Here is an 18878-nt window from a genome sequence, read left to right as displayed (position 1 = left end):
GGGTATAGATTCGATTTCTACTCGAGGGTATGAAATATTTAATATTTTCATTGCTCTGGTAACTAGGCAAATCGCGGCGTCGAGTTCCATCAGTCAACACACAATGCGTTAAAAAACGGAATTGTCTGAATGTGGAATGGAGTGTCTTAACACTAGGTTTCCCAGTTCCCTTTGTCTAACCTACGACGCACGGGATACATCGTGAAGCTATAAAAAAAATAGAAAAAAAAAACAACAACAATCCCAGAACTGACAAAAGTGACGACGCGACAGTGCCTCATCCGTCAAGTGTCACGTTCCATTTAAAAACGCTTTATTTGTTATCCCGCCCTACATTCGCATTGTGAAAGATCTTCAGTTTTAAATGAAAACAATCTAAGAACTTCTTGACACATCACATCAAACGGCACTCTCATTTTTCTTAAATCTTAGCTTGAATCTTTCAAATGGTGCTACGATATATGAATATTTTAAAAAACGCGACGGCTATGGGGTCGATTTTCACTCGGGGAAGGAATTTTATTATATTCCTGTTGATTTTCCTGCTACAACGGAATAGGCAGAGAGAACCAAGTGTTGGGACCGTTACAAATTAAGTCACAAATATAAAAGAAGTAACATAGGTAGAATCAGGGCCCAAAACAGCTCGTACATTTATTATGTAATTTATGCCATCACAAGATTTTGAAAAGTAACAAATTTGAACCTATTATAGGAAAATAACTATAGTCTAATACTAACACTACTTAGCGAGGGATACGAAGCTACATTCACCAGATTCTGTCAAAAGTAATTTATGTCGTAATTATATTGTACTTAGTAAAAAAAATATATTTAAACAACAAAGTGTGCAATGAACTACGAGTATATTGGAATACGGTTGGTGAGCTGATAACGAAGTGTGAGTGTCACTAAGTTATTTATGTTTACGTTTACTGTGTGAAACTAAAACCCGCCAGACCCTGGCAACATACGCCAATTAATGCCAGGAGGAGGAAAGAACAAGACCAAAATAACATTAACCAAAGTTATTAAAAAAAAACAAATACATATCAACCATCCTCCTCATTATAATCCACTAACAAGAAAACATGACACAGATCAGTCATTAAGATGTAATTTATTTTGGTCCATGACCTCGCAGCCTCGCGCGTGACCCATATAGCCAACCTTCCGGAGGCAATTGTGTTTTGTTGGAAAATAACAATTCTCTGGTCACACTCGACTGTCGGAGACCATGTCAAGGATAAAGATCTTAATTGGTGAAGATCCTTGTAGATTAGCTTTTTTTTACCTGCGGCTTCGATCGCGAGGCAAAATTAAGTAACTAACTAAAGGTCTTGAGATTTTATTCATAAAAGACATATTTATTAATGAAAACGTCATCTCAAGATCGATCTCAGAGTTAAGAACGATTAATAAATAAGGGCCTAAGAAATTCGTAGCACACGTGACATATTCTAAGTGCCTGAGATAACTGTGACCAAAGATACGGACTTTAGAGTATTTGGTTTTTCTTATGGTCCTTTTCCCTCCTCGCTTGTAGGACTTACAGCATTAACCACAAGTTTAATAAAAAATCAAATAAATAGACCATCTTTCACAAAATTTTTTTTTCAATATGGATCAGTTCGTGAGATTATCGCGTTCAAGAAAACAAACTCTTAAGCTTTATAATATTAGCACTGTTGAAAAATAACAATTCACTTGTAACACTCAGCTGTCTAAGAGCATGTCAAGGATGCGACCTGATGAAATTAAAGATCTTAATTGGTGGGATCTTTGTATATTACATAGTTTTGTTAGCAATATTATAACTTACGTTTTCTGTACTTATTAAGAAAGTAACTAAGTGTGAAATAACACTTCTTTTAAAGTGTAGTATGTTAAAAAAAAAAATCTGGTTGTAAATGTAACTTCTTGGGCAATAATAAATATTTCAATTGTCACAGATTAGTCACTGATAGGTCATTTGGTTTAAGTTTCATATGCTTTACTTTGTATATAAATTGCTTTGACTACTTTATTATTTGATTATTTTGCTGTAATTCGATTATGATTTATAATATAATTTATTTATTATTATTATACATTTCCTTCGCCCAATAAATATCCCCGATATACATATACCTAATGAAAAATGTATCAAATTATAATTTTCATTTTCCTATCATGTATTACGTGACGTTTTGGCAAAGTAAGCTGGCACGCCTAAAAGCCATAACATCATTTGTATCAACAATCTTAGATGAAAAATGAAACGTTGTTATATACATAAGTATAAGACACTGGTAGCAGGTTTATTTCTCACATTAGAGAAATTAAGCAATAATAATAATAATAATTAATTATTAACAAATAATAATTAATGATTATTTTATACGTTTATTATTTCACTATTGTGGCAATGTCTAAGACGACGGATTTAGAGTCGGCATCTATTTGAAAATAGATGGAAAGTGGAAAACAGAGTGTTTTAAAAATACAACACACAGGCCATGTTTGCTCCATCAAATCAATAGAAAAAGCCAAAAAATTAAGGCCAATTCTATTAATAACTAAACCGCATAGAAAGTAAAACAATTCACCCCAAATTTCCCCCATCCATCACGTTTTTACCAGTATTCGGTTACAGTACAAAGTAAGGAAAGTAAATCACGAGTCACGATTAAATCTAAATTCAATTACCGCATGGCTCGTCGTAGTCGTTAGTCGACCATTGGAATTGGAAATGTTGAATTTATATAATATACAAAATCTATATACTATTAAGAATTTATTGGTATAGTAAAAGAAAATTGTAGTGAAAATAAAAAGGTTCTTACGTATTACTCATTTTGGACAACGAAAAGTTTGTAAGTATTATTTCCGTATACATAGATTACTTAACTTATTTTTTAAAAATATCCAAAACAAGTGCAATTACGTCTTTTTGGAACGAAATCTTCACCTTTGAGCTGTATCCAGCATTATAGAACTGTAGGCAGAGGGCGAAAAGAAGCCTAATTAGTAGTAAATACACAACGTTCCCCACTCAATTTTCGAGACCTTGCACGTGTACTAGCGCTTAACACCGTGCTTTGTCTTCTTACCAGCGCAAGGAAATGAAAATAATTAATTTCCTCCAAGTGGGAATTGAACCCACAAATATCACGTTCTAATGTATATGAAACAGGGTTTTAAATTTACAAACGTATCTTCTTATCATAAAAAAGTATATATTTAGGTTAGTACATAACATGTTCACAATTCGGACGATAACCACGCTGACGTACACACCTACAACCATTTTATATCGTTTGTAAGCCATATTAAGCTAAAAGATAAGCACTATCACGCTTTTCCCGAATAGCATTGTAGCTAGAGGGAACCTCGTGATAAGACATTCCGTTTTCCATATACCGCCCAATGTTCAAGATATTGTGTGTGACGAAACTAAACGTCGTCCATCACAGCGGAGAAATGAAAATAAATGAAATCATTCCCGAAACACAAATACCCTATTGACAAGTATTGCTTTCCGTTCTAATCTGGGACTTTGGATGTCGATTGGCGGAATTAAATGCCGTATTTTGTAACATAATTAACGATCTTAAATTTATATAAAATTTTTTTAAGCTTACTAAAATTTAGGCAGCCCTAATTTAATAATAAATATTTTCACAACTATGGCTCATAATACGTTAAGTCACTGTAAAATGTCAAACTTTCTAGCGGCAGAATTTTACTTGTCAAAGTAATTTATGAGCTAAGGCTTCCATACACCACGATAAAGCTCTCAAAAATTCTCAGCTTTTTGGGAATTTCAATGAATTTTGTACCGTTTTATGCTTGTTTTCGTACTTTTACGAATTTAAAAAAAATTGTTAATCTTTAATGATTCTGTATATCTTGGTTATGCTGTCTCATATATAAAGTAGGTATTATTTAATTTGTCTGTTCTGTTCTTTCTATTATGGCGATTTAATTTGTCAAGTTCTCTCAATGCTACACTTCTTGTGTCATTGTCACAGCAAGGAAGTGAATAGTCATTCCCTCGAGTGGGGATCAAAGTCACTATCATCAAGTTTATAGACAAATGCTAAACCACTGCACTAAATATTTCATTTCCCCAAATGGAAATCGAACCAACAACCCTCGCGCCACTACGCCACAACGGCCAAAATTAATGTTATTGTACACTAATACATATAATATGTACCTATGTAAATCTCATTTGCAAATGACATTAGGAAGCCCTGGGGTACAATTAACGCGATTATAGACGTTGACTCGCAACGACTTGGCAAGGCCGAGGTTGATTTAATTTGTGAAGTGCTTTTTTTGATGTAATTCTTTAAAGAGCATTGTATAATAAATAAAAATGTGAAACTTAAGCGGGGAAGGCATTTGTATTTTTATAAATAGCAAAGGCAACCGTTTTAACATTAATAATTGGGGTTTTGTCGCAGCCCATCGATGCGCAGAAATATTTTTCGGTTATAGTTTTCATTTACCGGAGTTCACGGAAAGAACCCTTAGCCGTCACCTCGGCCAGTGGCGGTCGAAGAGAAGCACCGAGACATTTTAGTGGGTATTATGGATAACCTACATCTGCCGGTCTACGAGTCCAAGGCCAATGTAACCCGCACGAAATTCCATTCGTAAAAGGGATTTTCGCGATTAAGAAGAAGTATGAATTTGATCCCACCTCCGAGAAATTTATAGCTTAAATTTATATTTTTAGTTAATTTATATTATTTGACCGACTTCTGTAAGAAAAGGAGGTTATCAATTCGACTGTATTTATTTTTTTTATTTTTGTTATCAAGATGTGCTCAAATTATCATTTTGAAGCACAGTGACTTAACACTAAGTTCTTCTTTTCATATTCTGTCATCAAAGATTCTTGAAGGTAGAAAACTAATTATAGCTTCACACAATATATTAAAGTAGGCACGTAAAAATCAATGCCAGCATCAAAGTAGAGGAACGAACGTAAAGGCTATCGGAGTGGTGATATCCATTAAACATGACAAAATAGCCACTAAAGCCCTCGTATCTGGGTCAGGTCGGAAGTCCGGATGAAACGATCTCGTATAACTAAATGAAAATAAATTACTTCTTAACTTGTCCATAAAAAGACTATTTGCTAAAGTTTCGACTAGGGAAAGAAAGATAGTAGCGAAAGTTCGAAGGTTAGGACGATACTAGGTTAAAGTAATTTTATTAATAACGAAAAACCACGATTTTTTTGAGTATATTTATTGAGTTATTAACCTCCACGGTGTTATCATATTCGTGTGTTTTTAGTTTTTTTTCATCCAATTTTCGAGGGATTAAGTGTTAAGTGGCGCAACTAAACCCCGCGTTTTTTTCTTGTTATTAGAGCGACAAAATAACAATAGTTCATTATTATAAAGCTGAACAAATAAAATAACTTTATTTAAATAAGAACGTCTCGAGTTGTCTAAGAACATCTCAGTAACTATACATTGACTTTATTTTCTAAGAAAATACTTAGTACAAGTAGCTGTAGATGTAGATCCAACAATAAGAATAAATTTAAACTTTGCGCTTAAGAATTGCAACAACTACGAAGTAAAACCTCAATATTTATTTATTATGAAATGAAGTTAGTAAGAAACTCGTGAGTATTTTATTTCTATTATTTTTTAGTATTTTTTCTAATAATAATATTATACGTTACTATAAAAAACCAAAAAAAATATATATTTAATCTAAGAATTAGTCCCTGGTTGTTTATTTAGTATACTATAACATTTAGTATATAAACATCTTGCGTTACTGAGTGACTCAGAAAATGCATAGCTGGAACTACGCAGCGTAGAACGCTGAAATTTAGCATGCACTCCTACATTCCTTAGGGAATGTAGGAGCATATTTTCCGAATTGGAATTTTGAATGGATATTTTTCTGTATCCAGCACTTGCAGGTTAAAACACTGTTCCCATTATGACACTTCAATCCGGAATTGCAAATTCAATGAAATTAGTACAGAGTCTCGGAATTCCACTAGCACTTAATCGGATTTTTGTAATAATCGGACTTTTAATAAGTTAGTTAACGCTAATTCTTGTTTCTGAGTAAACGTTAGCTCAGTAAACTAGAACTTTTATTTCGAGCCATTGAATCATGTAATGTTTATATCCGTTGTAAGAGAAACAACAGAACTCGATCGATTTTAATTCGCTTGTAAAATATGTATATATAGATGGATAATCAATTTAGATGTTTTTTATCTGTTAACTAGTTGCCGTCCGTTTCTGACTTCGTGTTCATGGACTTCATGGCATGAGTTTAATGATAAGTGATAAAGGAAAATGGCATACCTTGCTGTGCCTTCCTTTTATTTGTCATCGTCACAACTTACGGTAAGTAGGCAAGTAGAATTACATTTAAAAGACTGTTCTCCATTTCAGGTATAGATTACATTTAATGCAAATAGAAGTGGACAGTTATGGGTTCAATTTTCTCCTGGGAGGCCTTAAGAGTTTTCATTCATTAAAAAAAACAAAACTATATAAAATAAAAAATAAAAAAATATTACCATATACACACGTATAATTTACTGTTAAGTAATTGTGCAAAATTGTTACAAAACGAAGGGCACTATAGGTACAGTTAAAATTAAGTGAAAGTAAAGGTTGTGAAATTTTTATGAGATTTTAAATTAAACAATTTATAGTTTATGGTGTAATATGAAGTTTTTGGTTGTGATAGTTGTATACAAGCGTGGTAGTTATATTTAGTACCATTTACAAATTGGGACATAAAAAAATATAAAAGAACTTTATTGACAATTATTATTTTTTACAACTAATTGACTACTAATAAGTATTAACTCATTTCGACACGGCGACTTTAACTGTATACGAAATAAATAAATAAAAGCATAAAGGAAACACACGCTCGTATTTTTTAATCGTTGGTTTCGAAAATAATTTTTTTATGCCCTCAAGCGATTGTTGATCTAGATATTTTATATAAATTTTACCTTCATAATCATAAAAAAAAATGGTCGTGACAGACGATCAGACATGCAGACAGTAAAGTGTTTATATAAGGGTCCCGTTTTTTTTAAGCTCGATACCCTACAAATACAAAATAAGTGAAAAAAGAAAATTAAATAAAAAAAAATGACTTAAATTCCAAAGAAGAAAAGAATAAATACTACCAAAAGAGAACCAGCAAAATTATAGAGAATTCCTGCTGTTTTGCCAGAGGAGCGTAGTAATTACCTTTACAGGGACGGCGTAAAAACACGACACCCGTTAAATTAAAGACATACATGCATTTCAATTGATGTATCTATCAGAACTCAGAAATACAACACTTTTATAAATAAACTTTGTTGATAAATTACTTTTCGTCGCTTTGATCGTGAAGCAAATTACACGTTTTTTTTTACGAGCTACACACAGTATCCCAAACATAGCAAGATAGCCCGAGGGAACCTGGGAACCTAGTGTTAAGACACTTCCGTTAATTGACAGAACTCAACACCGCCCTTATTTCTTGTAAGCAGAGCCCGAAAAAATATTTATTTCTCTCAATGACAATCGAACCTATAACCGAGACTTAAAGTTACTACCTACTGCGCCAAGACGGCCCCTAGGTATATATTTATTCAAGTGCCACATTCACACGTGCCTCGAGCGTTACATTACCTTATTTATATCTTTAAATGAGTATACAAAATACAATTTCAATTTCCTGTCTCGACGAAAAAAACATGATATAATTCTATTTAGTCTTTCCATACATTAGAATATGTTGTGTATAGTTGCGGGACCTAACACCGCAGTTTCTTTAACATAGTCAAAATGGGTTAAATTCGAGGTCCAGTGTGACGTAAAAAAATATATAAATAAAGGTGGAACCTAGGTAAGACACGGGTGGAAGACCAGTGTCTTACCTAGGTTCCCAGGTTCTCTATTAAAAATATATATCTCAAAAATATACAAAAAAAAACATATTAATCTCAAATAAGATATTCGCTCCCAGAATACGAGATATCTATCTCAATGTATACTTATATTGCTTAAACAACTCTGTAGTGTTTGCCGGTCGCTTTGTAAACATAGCCAAGGCTGACGCAGAATTAACCCAATATCGGCAGTTATTTATAATTTACAGCTATAAAATTATATAAAATGTATAATTTGTACTGTGACTGTAGCGCGACGGTTGAGTTCGATCTCCAAATATTATCATTTCTTCGCTATGGCTAAAGGGGAAAAAAGCCTTGCGTTGAGTTCTCTCAACTCGCAATGTCTCGAAAAATTCGATGGTCGGAGTCGGAAACGGAAAGTAGATTTTCTTATTTTTGTTTTATTCATCTTATGTAATTGTCTTATATTGTCTATATATCGTTATAACTTACTATATAATATATCGATATTATTAAATATCCGTGACATAATATAGAATGGCATTATATCGAAAATGAACTAAATCATCTAAAGTAGATTTCGCTTTAGATAGTAAAGATACGTATGACTTACTGTAGATATAATTAAGTATTCTTTTATTAGCTTAATTCTTCATATAGCACACAGGGGGACCGATAACCTAGTGTTAAAAATTAATTATTCTGATATTATTCTGGATAAAATATTCATATTCTTGTATTATTAAAACAAAATATTACCTAAGATGTAATTTTGTTGGAGCAAAATCAAAACGTGTTTACCTACTCACAAAATGTGCATAAAAAACTGGAAAGGAAACGATTCTACCTAGTTTTTCAATTAATCTAAATGAGTATATATTTATATAATACAAGTGCCGTCCTTTACAAGTTAATCCTGCAAATATCAGAGGAACCAGTGTTAAGACAATCCAGTTCCCACTTCCCACCCAATTTTCGGGACAATGCTTGTTAAGTGGTGGAACTTAACGCCGCGTGCTGTCTTGCTAGCAGAGGGAGGGAAAAAAATCAATAATTTTCCTGAGAAAATAACTTACAATCATAATTTTACAATCAGACGCTATGCCCCAATAAGGCCCCATAACACAAAAAATATAACACTATTTATTAATACTTACAGATAAACTTAGCACACGATTAAACAAATCCGGCATGTTATTATACAAACTTAAATCACAAATTTCGCGTAAAAACACCAAAAACTATAGTTATTTGTATGAAAAAAATACTATTCAATATAAAACAAAATAATTATTTAATTCTTATACTAAATATACTTTGAAAAATTGAATATTTTCGTATTTTTTGCAAAGTAAAAGATTTATTAGTGGGCAACGCGGTCGCACGTACGGCGGCGGCGATAACACTGAGGTCACGGTTTGTGTACTACTATACTATAGTGACTACAGTAGTGTTAGTGTGTGGAGTCCACACTGTGGACATTTCGCGATAGGGCCACGGGAAGGAAAACGAATTTAACAATAGTTGTTTTCTTTCAAACTACATATATTAACTCATTTGAGAACTATTTTTGGAGACATGTACCGTCTGTCTGTTATATGTCATCCGCTTAGTATCGTAATAATTATGGGTTAGTATTAGGACAAGTTGTGGGATCGATTCCCACTCGAATTTTCTCGGTTTAGTAACAAGGCATAGTGCGGCTGATTTCCCCCATTTAACACACAATGCCTCTATAATTCGGAGGAAAGTGGGGAACGGAAGTGCCTTAATGGGAACGGAGTGTCTTAGCACGACGTCCCATTTGCCAATAAGAATGTATGCCGCATACAGCAGGGTAGGCAGAGTGAACATAGAAACCTAAAGTTAGGACAAATCGCTGAGATAACAATCACGAATATGTATAGTTGTATAAAATTAAGGGCAATATTTTATTGTTTTCATACAATTAATCATGTTTAAATGGGTAAAATAAAGGGGTAATTAAATAAAATTAATTAAAACAACCTTTTTTCGTAAGTAGGTTACGAAAATTCACAAAAGGTTCGCTAATAAGTTTTATGGAGTAATTAGTAATTAAAGGAACATCGTCACGTCGGTCGTGGATTCGAATTCCACTGAGAGTAATTCAAATTCAAATTATTCTTTATTCAAATAAACTTATAATAAGCACTTTTGAATCGTCGAATGAACATATGAACAAAAAGCTACCACCGGTTCGGAAGGCAGTTCTGCTGAGAAGAGCCGGCAAGAAACTCAACAGTTGCTCTTTTCAAAATCAATGGTACAATCTATTACATTAGTTGGCAGCTATCCTGCATTACATTCAATAGACATTAATTCCATACATGCTTATCCTCTAAGTATTCTTGAACAGTGTAATAGGCTTTACTTATTAGAATTTTTTTTACAGATATTTTAAATTTTTGTAGTGGCAAACTAAGAATACACTGTGGAATTTTATTATACAGGGTGGAATTGACGGCACCACTTTAAATGAAACCACAGTTTTAACTACTCTATAAAAGCCTAATATAATTCAGAAAAAAAATAATTCCCAAAAATGAAAAAGTTATTTTTTCAAACAAAATAAATAATAAAATAATCGTTTTAAAAAAAAACGCCATTTGTAAAGTGTTACATTATCACTCACACACTTACCTGTCAAAGCGGCAACGTCGCACACGCTTCATTCAAGAAATCGAGTCGCAGCAACTAGCGTAGGTATGTAGGCAACGGCGGCGAGCTGATGTTAAATTAACGCAACCAACACTTAGGAATACACTTTACACACACTTTTATTGAATTATTTCTATTAGGTTTTTAATTTTACTTTTGTTGCACTACAAACACATTTTTTATGTTCCCGTTTTAAACTAACACTCATTTTTAACATGTTTACAAAATTATTACAATAATAGCATTTTTTTTCACTTTTTTTAACAATAAATATTACATTTTCTGTCCACATTACATTCAGCTCGATAATGACCCATATTATTACACTTGAAACATTTAATATTTCTTTTAATTGTAGGATTTCTTTTTACAATAAATGCAGATGATGATGACACAATTTCCCCCCGTAGTAGTATTATGGTTTGGAACTTCCAAGCATTCCAATTTTTTACTCCTTCCAGTTTTATTACTGTGCTGTTTCCTTTCCATTGTGATTGTTTATTTTGCTTGTTTTTCTTTTTTATTCCTTCCCGGCAACTTAACCTCCAAATTTCAATACCAACGCCGAAGCGTCGCGTGAAGTAACGCTGTTTTAATCTCGCCAGTATTTCTAATTTTCTACGATTGATGCAAACTTCTTTATTATTGTTACGACGTGGTCTGGGCCCATAACCCGTTGTATTTATATGGTTTAGTAAATAGCATTCAGCTATAGTCCGACCCAACTACTATTGCGCAGAATGTACGCGCCGCACCGATTCTATGGGAATCCCCGGTAATCGGTGCGGCGTGAGCGGGGTGTCTTTGTACAGATAACAAAATTCATTTTTAATATTGATTGATTGTGCAATATAACACTATAATTAATAATAAATGTAGATTATACTTTTTACGCATGATTTGATATTAAAATAATTAATAAAATTATCAATACTATTTACAAATAATTACTAAATATTAATTTATTTCGTATTGAGTTTTCGCAGGTCCTCGTGTAACATTATAAAACTCGTTTAATATTTAATTTTTATACGATTTTCTATCAAAATAATCATACAAATATAAATAATAATGAAAATCTTAATAAAAAATTTAATAGTATATTCGATAAGTATTTTAGTTAATGGCAACTATTACAATGTTTTTAATTATCTGTGTGAGAACAGAACTTAGCCGCGGAACGGCTAAGTTCTGTTGTATTTACATTATTTTGTTCGATTTTATACGTTGAATAATTATTAAGTGTTTTAAATTATTTGGATGTTGTTTAATATTAATTTTATCATTAATCGGATTTCTAAAATCGTGATGAATGTTTCGTGATCGTGATGATGTGATTACTGAGTATTTTTCTCAAATGTGAAACTATTGTGTCAGTATTTGAGTGTACTATCAAAACATACATTTTTTTAAGACGTTTCAAACAAATGTTGAGTTTTTAATATTACTTATGATGTAAATATTAGTGATAGTAAAAGGAGAATGCGACAACGACGATGTAAAACTAATGTTAAATGTAAGTATCTATCTATCGTAGTTCAATATCATTTTGTGTTAAAAATTTTGAATATTACTTTGTGGGTGGTTCAATAACCATGCAGTATTTCTAAATAATTTCATAATAAAGGTGATATAATAAATTGACTTAAAGTAGGATTTTGTTAAACAATTTTAATAAGAGGTTTGAACGTTATTTAGATTTATAATAAATAGGTAATTGCGTGACAAAGAACGCGAGATATCGTTCTTTCTCGTTCGGTTTGGTTTTGACGAATGAAAAGTAGAAGTTTGGCAACGCTTAGTAGTATTTTTGTAGTAGTATGTGTATGTGTGCGTCACACGAAATACAGGTATGGAGAAAAATCGTGAAATGAAAAAAAAATCCTACGTCCAAACTGTTGAGGCATCTTGATTAATTTCTTTAGCTTCGAGTTTGAAATTTTTTACCCTATATGCAGTTTCAATTAAAGAAGCGCAGCCTCTTCCACCCTGTATACACGTATACTCAGAATAGAGAATATATAGAATAGATTATTTTCATTTCTTTCCTCTGGTAACTAGACAAAGCACGACATTCGCTACTCAACAAAACATTTCGAAAAGTGGGGAACAGACTACGGAGTGACTTAACACTAGAATCCTCATGTCTACTCTGTCATATTATAGGGGATATAATAAATAATAAGATAAATATATATAAATAATAAGATAAATAAATAATAAGATAAATAAATTTGTACTGAACTAAGCCTGAGCCGCCATAACTCACGCAACTTCCTAATGTGGCGTGATGTGGCAACGGAAGTATCAGAAGAGGATTATCTTAACACTAGTTTTCCAGGTTCCTTTTACCCACCCTGCTATTTGCGGGATACAGCGTAAAGCTAAAAAAAAGATATATGAATATACCCTCCCACGCTGGCGAAGCCGCACTTAAAATTCATCTAAAACTATGTGAAAATATTTTTCTGACATTGACCGAGGCACGCATTCTCAAACTTAGCTCTCAGTTGCTAACAGTGACTCATGGTAAACTGAAATACACCATCGATCGTTACACGATAAGGCGATAATGTGCGTGTGTCTATTTTTGTATAAACGTTTGTTTGCATTGTTTATTTTGTATTATTAATATGGAATACGGATAATTTTTGAGGTCGTTCTGGCGTGCGAATGTGCGATGGTTATGGGTTTGACTCCCTCTCATGGGGTGGACTAGTATTCATTTTGTCCTCTGCTAGAGGCAAAATTTGTAGTTTTCAACAATTGGTAGAAAAGTGGGGTACGAAGTGTTTTACTTAACGTTATGTTAGTAGGTATTTTTTTTATTATTATCATAAGATAGTTGTTCCCAAAAACAACAGTTATACATCTAGCTACTAGAAAGTTTCTAAAAGTTACAGGAAAATTTTAGAATAAATAATATAAATTTCAAAGTAACATTAGACTTACATATATGAATGCTATAATAGATTAACGTATAATACACAACCATACTAAATCAATTTTACGCGGGCGTGTTGATAAAATTCGTTTCCCATGAAATTGTCAAGCAGAAAAAATTGCCTTGTTGGTAAATAAGTACTTTTAAAAAAATATTATGATTACACTATAGTATGCATAATATTATTTCTGTATAAGGTTCCCATACTTCCTTTGCCTACCCTGCACATAAAAGCTATAAAAAAAATTGACAATGTAAATTATAAGCAACGTTGCAATTATTGCCTGCTTTTCTTTTTTATGTTTATAAGTACCTTTAATAAAATAAAATCACCATAATAAAACGAAATACTGGATGTACCGTTAATACAATCCTGTTTACGCATTTCGCCTAAACAGCATATAGACTGGCGGAACCCAACGCCGCTCTTATTACTATGTATTTTATACATAGATAATATAGAATACCTACTAGGTCTATAATGGATATATTCAGTCATTATCAAAAGTACCACAAAGAGGCGCGGCGAGGCGGTGGCCCATTATTTATGGACGGGTCAGGTGTATCCGGCGTTCACCACTTTTATAATAAAGATCAAAGAATTATCTACTTTTAATCTTTGAAGTATTAATAAATGAGATAGTATGTATACTTAATATATATACTATACAATTTTTTTTATTATTAAGTAGTTATTTTTTAAGTAGTTAATTTTAATTATTTTTTTCTCTTTAGTAACAAAGCAAAACGCGACGTTGATTTTCAAATATTCAGCAGAAGGTGGACTTCGGAGTGTCCTAACACTAAGTAGCTAGGTAGCTTTCCGCGATTGGGAATTTAACCTTTCACCTATCACGTTAACCGCTGCGCCATGACTCCTGCGGCCTTTGAATGTATTACTAGTTCAGTACAAATGTGAACTAGCTTATACATCCACAGGCTTCACAAACAGGTTGACATAATTAGTTCCATCAATACGAGCACGGACCACGTGGCTGTCTGTGTGACTGCACCGCTGAGTATGTACAAAGCACTAATCCTATTATACTAGTATAGACGTAACAACGTTGTGTTGCATTATATAGTATCCCATCAAAAACATAAATGTAAAATGAAAGCCAAGTTTTGTAATAAAACGTATCCTTTCAGCGATAAAAGAAGTGAGATGTAAATGTATGCCAAGTTCAATGGTCAGTCCTGAAATTTATTTTTAACAATATAAAATATTTTATAACAACTGTAAATGCCCATTCTTCTTACAACTTGGAGACTTTATTTATGTCTAATATCTGATTTGGCTAGTTTTCTTATGAATTTACAATAGAATCTGAGTAGAATACAATTTGAATACATTCATTTATATCGATGTAAATTAATTTGAAAACTAGCCAAGTCAGATATTACACATAAATAAAGTCTCCAAGTTGTAAGAAGAATGGGCATTTTCAGTTGTTATAAAATATTTTATATTGTTAAAAATAAATTTCAGGACTGACCATTGAACTTGGCATACATTTACATCTCACTTCTTTTATCGCTGAAAGGATACGTTTTATTACAAAACTTGGCTTTCATTTTACATTTATGTTTTTGATGGGATATCATTACTTTTTGTACAGAAATTATAAGTAGGAAGGTTCATAATGTTATCAAAATCAAAATATTCTTTATTCAATTTGGCCATTACAAGTACTTTTCCTATAGGAAGCTACTATAGCAAGAAACTCAAGAGTTGCTCTTTTTAAAACATAGTTTAGAGTAAGCGCTTCATAGGACATTTCTCTTCGCCGAATAAACCAAGTAGGACACCATTGTGATAATACACTTCTATCTTAATATTGTACAAATCTACTGCAGCCTTTATTTCGGAAATAGCTCCGTACGTAGTTAAGCAAAGCATGTCTTCTTTAGAAGAGTAAGGATTCCCGTTTCGAGCGCTAGTGTAGATACTTAAATCATTCCAGTTACGACATACGTACTCTACCATAGTCTCGCGCAATTTATTAGTTTGTTGTATATTAATACGCTCAAACGAAGAATATGCAATAGCATGGAAGAGACAGCTCCCATCGGGAGGCATTGGAACAATTCGGTGTAAGGTTCTTGTTTCAACCACAAGCAATTCTATTGAACGACTCATTGTTCAACATGTCTTGGAAAAAATATAAACAATAAGTTTATTAAGTGCTGACGGTACAAATCTGAATTGATATGATCCCAAGGTCGACTTCGTTCTCTGCCGTTTCCACAAGTGTTCCTAAAACCAGTAAAATCATGAAACCCAGGCCAAAAAAACCATTAAAATATGAGCGCCTTCGTACAATAAAATATATCTAATATAATTAGGTATTTACTTTTTTATTATGGTCAATAATATTATGTTTTATTACTCTTAAGACGATATTTAATTATATATGAAAATAGATTATATTTATCTATGAATCTCGACTATAGTTTTTATTTTGTTGATTAAATGACAGTTGTCAGATTAGAAAATAATGAATGTATGCTGCGTTTAGAAATCTGATATATTTATTATTTTTTTTTTCTAATTTCATTATTTTGTTGGAATAACTCAACACGCAATGCCTCCAGAGTTCGATGGAAAGAGGGGAACTGAGTGTCTTAACACTAGGTTCCCTCTGTCTACCCCGCTATGTGTGGGATACATCGTAAAGCGGATTTATTTATTTTGTATTATTTTGTTTAAGTAATTTTTAATTTTCTCTTTTTTTCTCTTATTTTTTTATTAACAATTACTTAAATTTTTACTGTTAATAATTACTTTACAATTACTTCTGTTAAGATAGCTGGTAGGCTGACAATATATCAAATTAAAAATAAAATCAGCTTCACGCTGTATCCCGCACACAGCAGAGTAGACAGAGGAAACCTAGTGTTAATACACTCAGTAACCCCACTTTCCATCGAATTCTGGAGGCATTGCGTGTTGAGTCACGGAACTCTCCGCCGCGCCTTGCCTCGACACCAGAGCGAAGAATTGGAAATATAAGTTTAAATTAATATTTCATTTCCTCGAGTGGGAATCGAACTCACTACCAGTCGGTTTAACAGTCACACTTTGTGCCCCTGTGCCACAACTGACCTTACAGATAGTATATTATTCTTAAATTTTATATATATTTCTATCAATATAATTATTTTTTTTATATTTATTTTTTAGTGTATTTTTTCTGTTTTAGGGTTCTGTACCTCGAAAGCAATAAAACAGAACCCTTATTGGATCTTATATAGGACTTAGTACTTAAATATTGTAATAATAATTTAATATCAAATACGTTAATCGACTATGCAAATACTCTTAGTATAATAAGTACTAAAACATATGTTTAAATTGTAATAAATAATAATGAAGGATGTTAATCCATTTATTATATTTTTATATTTTTACGTGAAGCCCTTGAAGTCCACATGATGGCAGGCTTTGTCAGGACATAAATTAGAGGCATTTTCAGCTACAAATGGAGACATATCTTATCTTATATTATAAAATATACTTGAAAGCATCGTGTTGTTTTAGATGGCTTACGTAAGTAATAGTGAAGTTAGTCTCCATAACAAATAAAATATTTACTAACGCGTGACATAAATTAAAGCAACATATATATAAATAATGCATTGCTCTTATTTTTTTGTCAGGCGCTAAGCCTAAAAATCAATTATCATGAACTTTGATTGCTATGATTTCTTTACAGGCACTATAAGTAAATGTTCGTAATTGAATCTATTTATTGAAAAATTATAAGAAAATATTAAAAAAATACTAGTTTCGGATTTTTCCCTTGATATACACCCAATTACTTAACCGGATGCTAAATTTCACCATTCTAGGTCATCTGGAACTTGGTTAACATTAAGGTCTATAGGTCAGTCACCCCCCTAAAAATTTACGATTTTTGGACGTCATTATCTAAATAACTGTTTGAGCTGTGCTTATGAAATTTAATGCACGTATACAGGTAGGGGTCTAAATATTTGAGCCAAATATGACAGCTTTAGATCGAATAATTTTTGAGTTACGAATAGGTAAAAAGTGGCTTAAAATGGTTCGTGTAAAATAACACACGGTGCTGCTCGCCAGTTTTGTTTGTAAAAACACTTGGCTACGCGCTCCGCGCGTTTTAAATGTATATGCATAATTAAACTACGTATTTTACTTACAAATAGATTCATATTAATAATTTACTAATAATACTAGTTTTAGGCCGTCGTGGCGCAGAAGCATATGGGATTGTGGGTTCGAATCCCATCTCCCATATCCCGCATAACAACAGTCTAGACAGAAGTTTGGAACCTAGAATTAAAACATTCCGGTCCTATTAAGACAATTCTGTTCCCCGAAATCTACCTCGAAATCAGCCTCTAAAAAAGTATTTGATGTTTAAATACTATAAGATGTTTATAATAGTAAAACGCTAGTAATGAAACATAAATTATTTAAAAATACAAAATTAGTCGACCTCGCTCGCACTTACTTACACCCAGTTTAAAAAACGTTGTATAGAGGAAAATTTTTAGTTGTTTATTACCTCTTAGAACATGTTCCGTATGAATTTTAATATTTTTTTTTTACATACATATACTTTATGGATATATTCTGATTTAATCTATAGTAATTATATAAAGCTGTTAAATTGGTTTGGTTAAACGCTCTAATCTCAGGAACTACTGCTTCGTTTTGGAATTAAACTACGTTTCAATGTAGCCCATTATACCTCTAGTCCATCTTAAGTTAATTCCATCGCATATAAAGAAATTGAGTTTTCCATATTCATATTAAATCTGAACATTAAAACAAAAACTCAAAATATGATCTTGTCCCCGGATGCAAACCGTACCTAAAATAACCTATAGGGGGCAGACAGTCCGCCACGCTGACGTGACCATTACATATGAATAGTCGAAAAAAAAGTAATAACGCGAAAAAAGTAGCTGATGAAATCCTAAGCACGTTTTTAATTTTCACCTTTCACTTCTATCGTCTGGTCCTAGGTATCAAGAGAAATGAAGAGCCAGTTGGTTTTACTAATAGGCGTCTCAGGGTTTCGTCTTGTCAGACCAGATCGATGATAGCATATTATTGTGTTTTCACCTAAGGTGTGTATAACTGCCAAGTTTTATGACGACACAATTATAACAAACGAGTTAAATTCAATTTAATAAATTTTACTACAGTTTTTTTAGCGTACTCTACGAAACTCAACGCCGCGCTTTGCCTCGACAGACGGCGAAGAAAACTGGAAACATTAAATATTTAATTTCTCGAGAATCGAACCCACAACCTGTGCTGTGTTACAATCGATAAGTCGACCCAATAAAAGCAGGTTAAAAATAAAAGCC

The 18878-nt window shown here is 32.5% G+C and overlaps 1 protein-coding gene across 4 annotated transcripts in view; it reads right to left on the bottom strand.

Annotated features, from left to right (window-relative positions):
- The window catches only part of norpA (no receptor potential A), a 77698-nt gene that overhangs the window by 40561 nt on the left and 18259 nt on the right, over positions 1 to 18878 (bottom strand). Inside the window, exon 1 of one of the 4 annotated variants that reach the window (XM_085199056.1) lies at positions 9052 to 9200. The exons of the other annotated variants lie outside the window; for them this stretch is intronic. The gene's annotated coding sequence lies outside the window, so the exon portion shown is untranslated. Of the gene's footprint in view, positions 1 to 9051; positions 9201 to 18878 lie in introns of those variants that run through there. 4 annotated transcript variants of the gene reach the window in all.

Source organism: Heliconius melpomene, chromosome 16, assembly GCF_056956725.1.
Source record: "Heliconius melpomene rosina isolate 202511_hmr_F chromosome 16, ASM5695672v1, whole genome shotgun sequence".
NCBI lineage: Eukaryota > Metazoa > Arthropoda > Insecta > Lepidoptera > Nymphalidae > Heliconius > Heliconius melpomene.
This window is presented reverse-complemented; position numbering and strand designations above follow the sequence as displayed.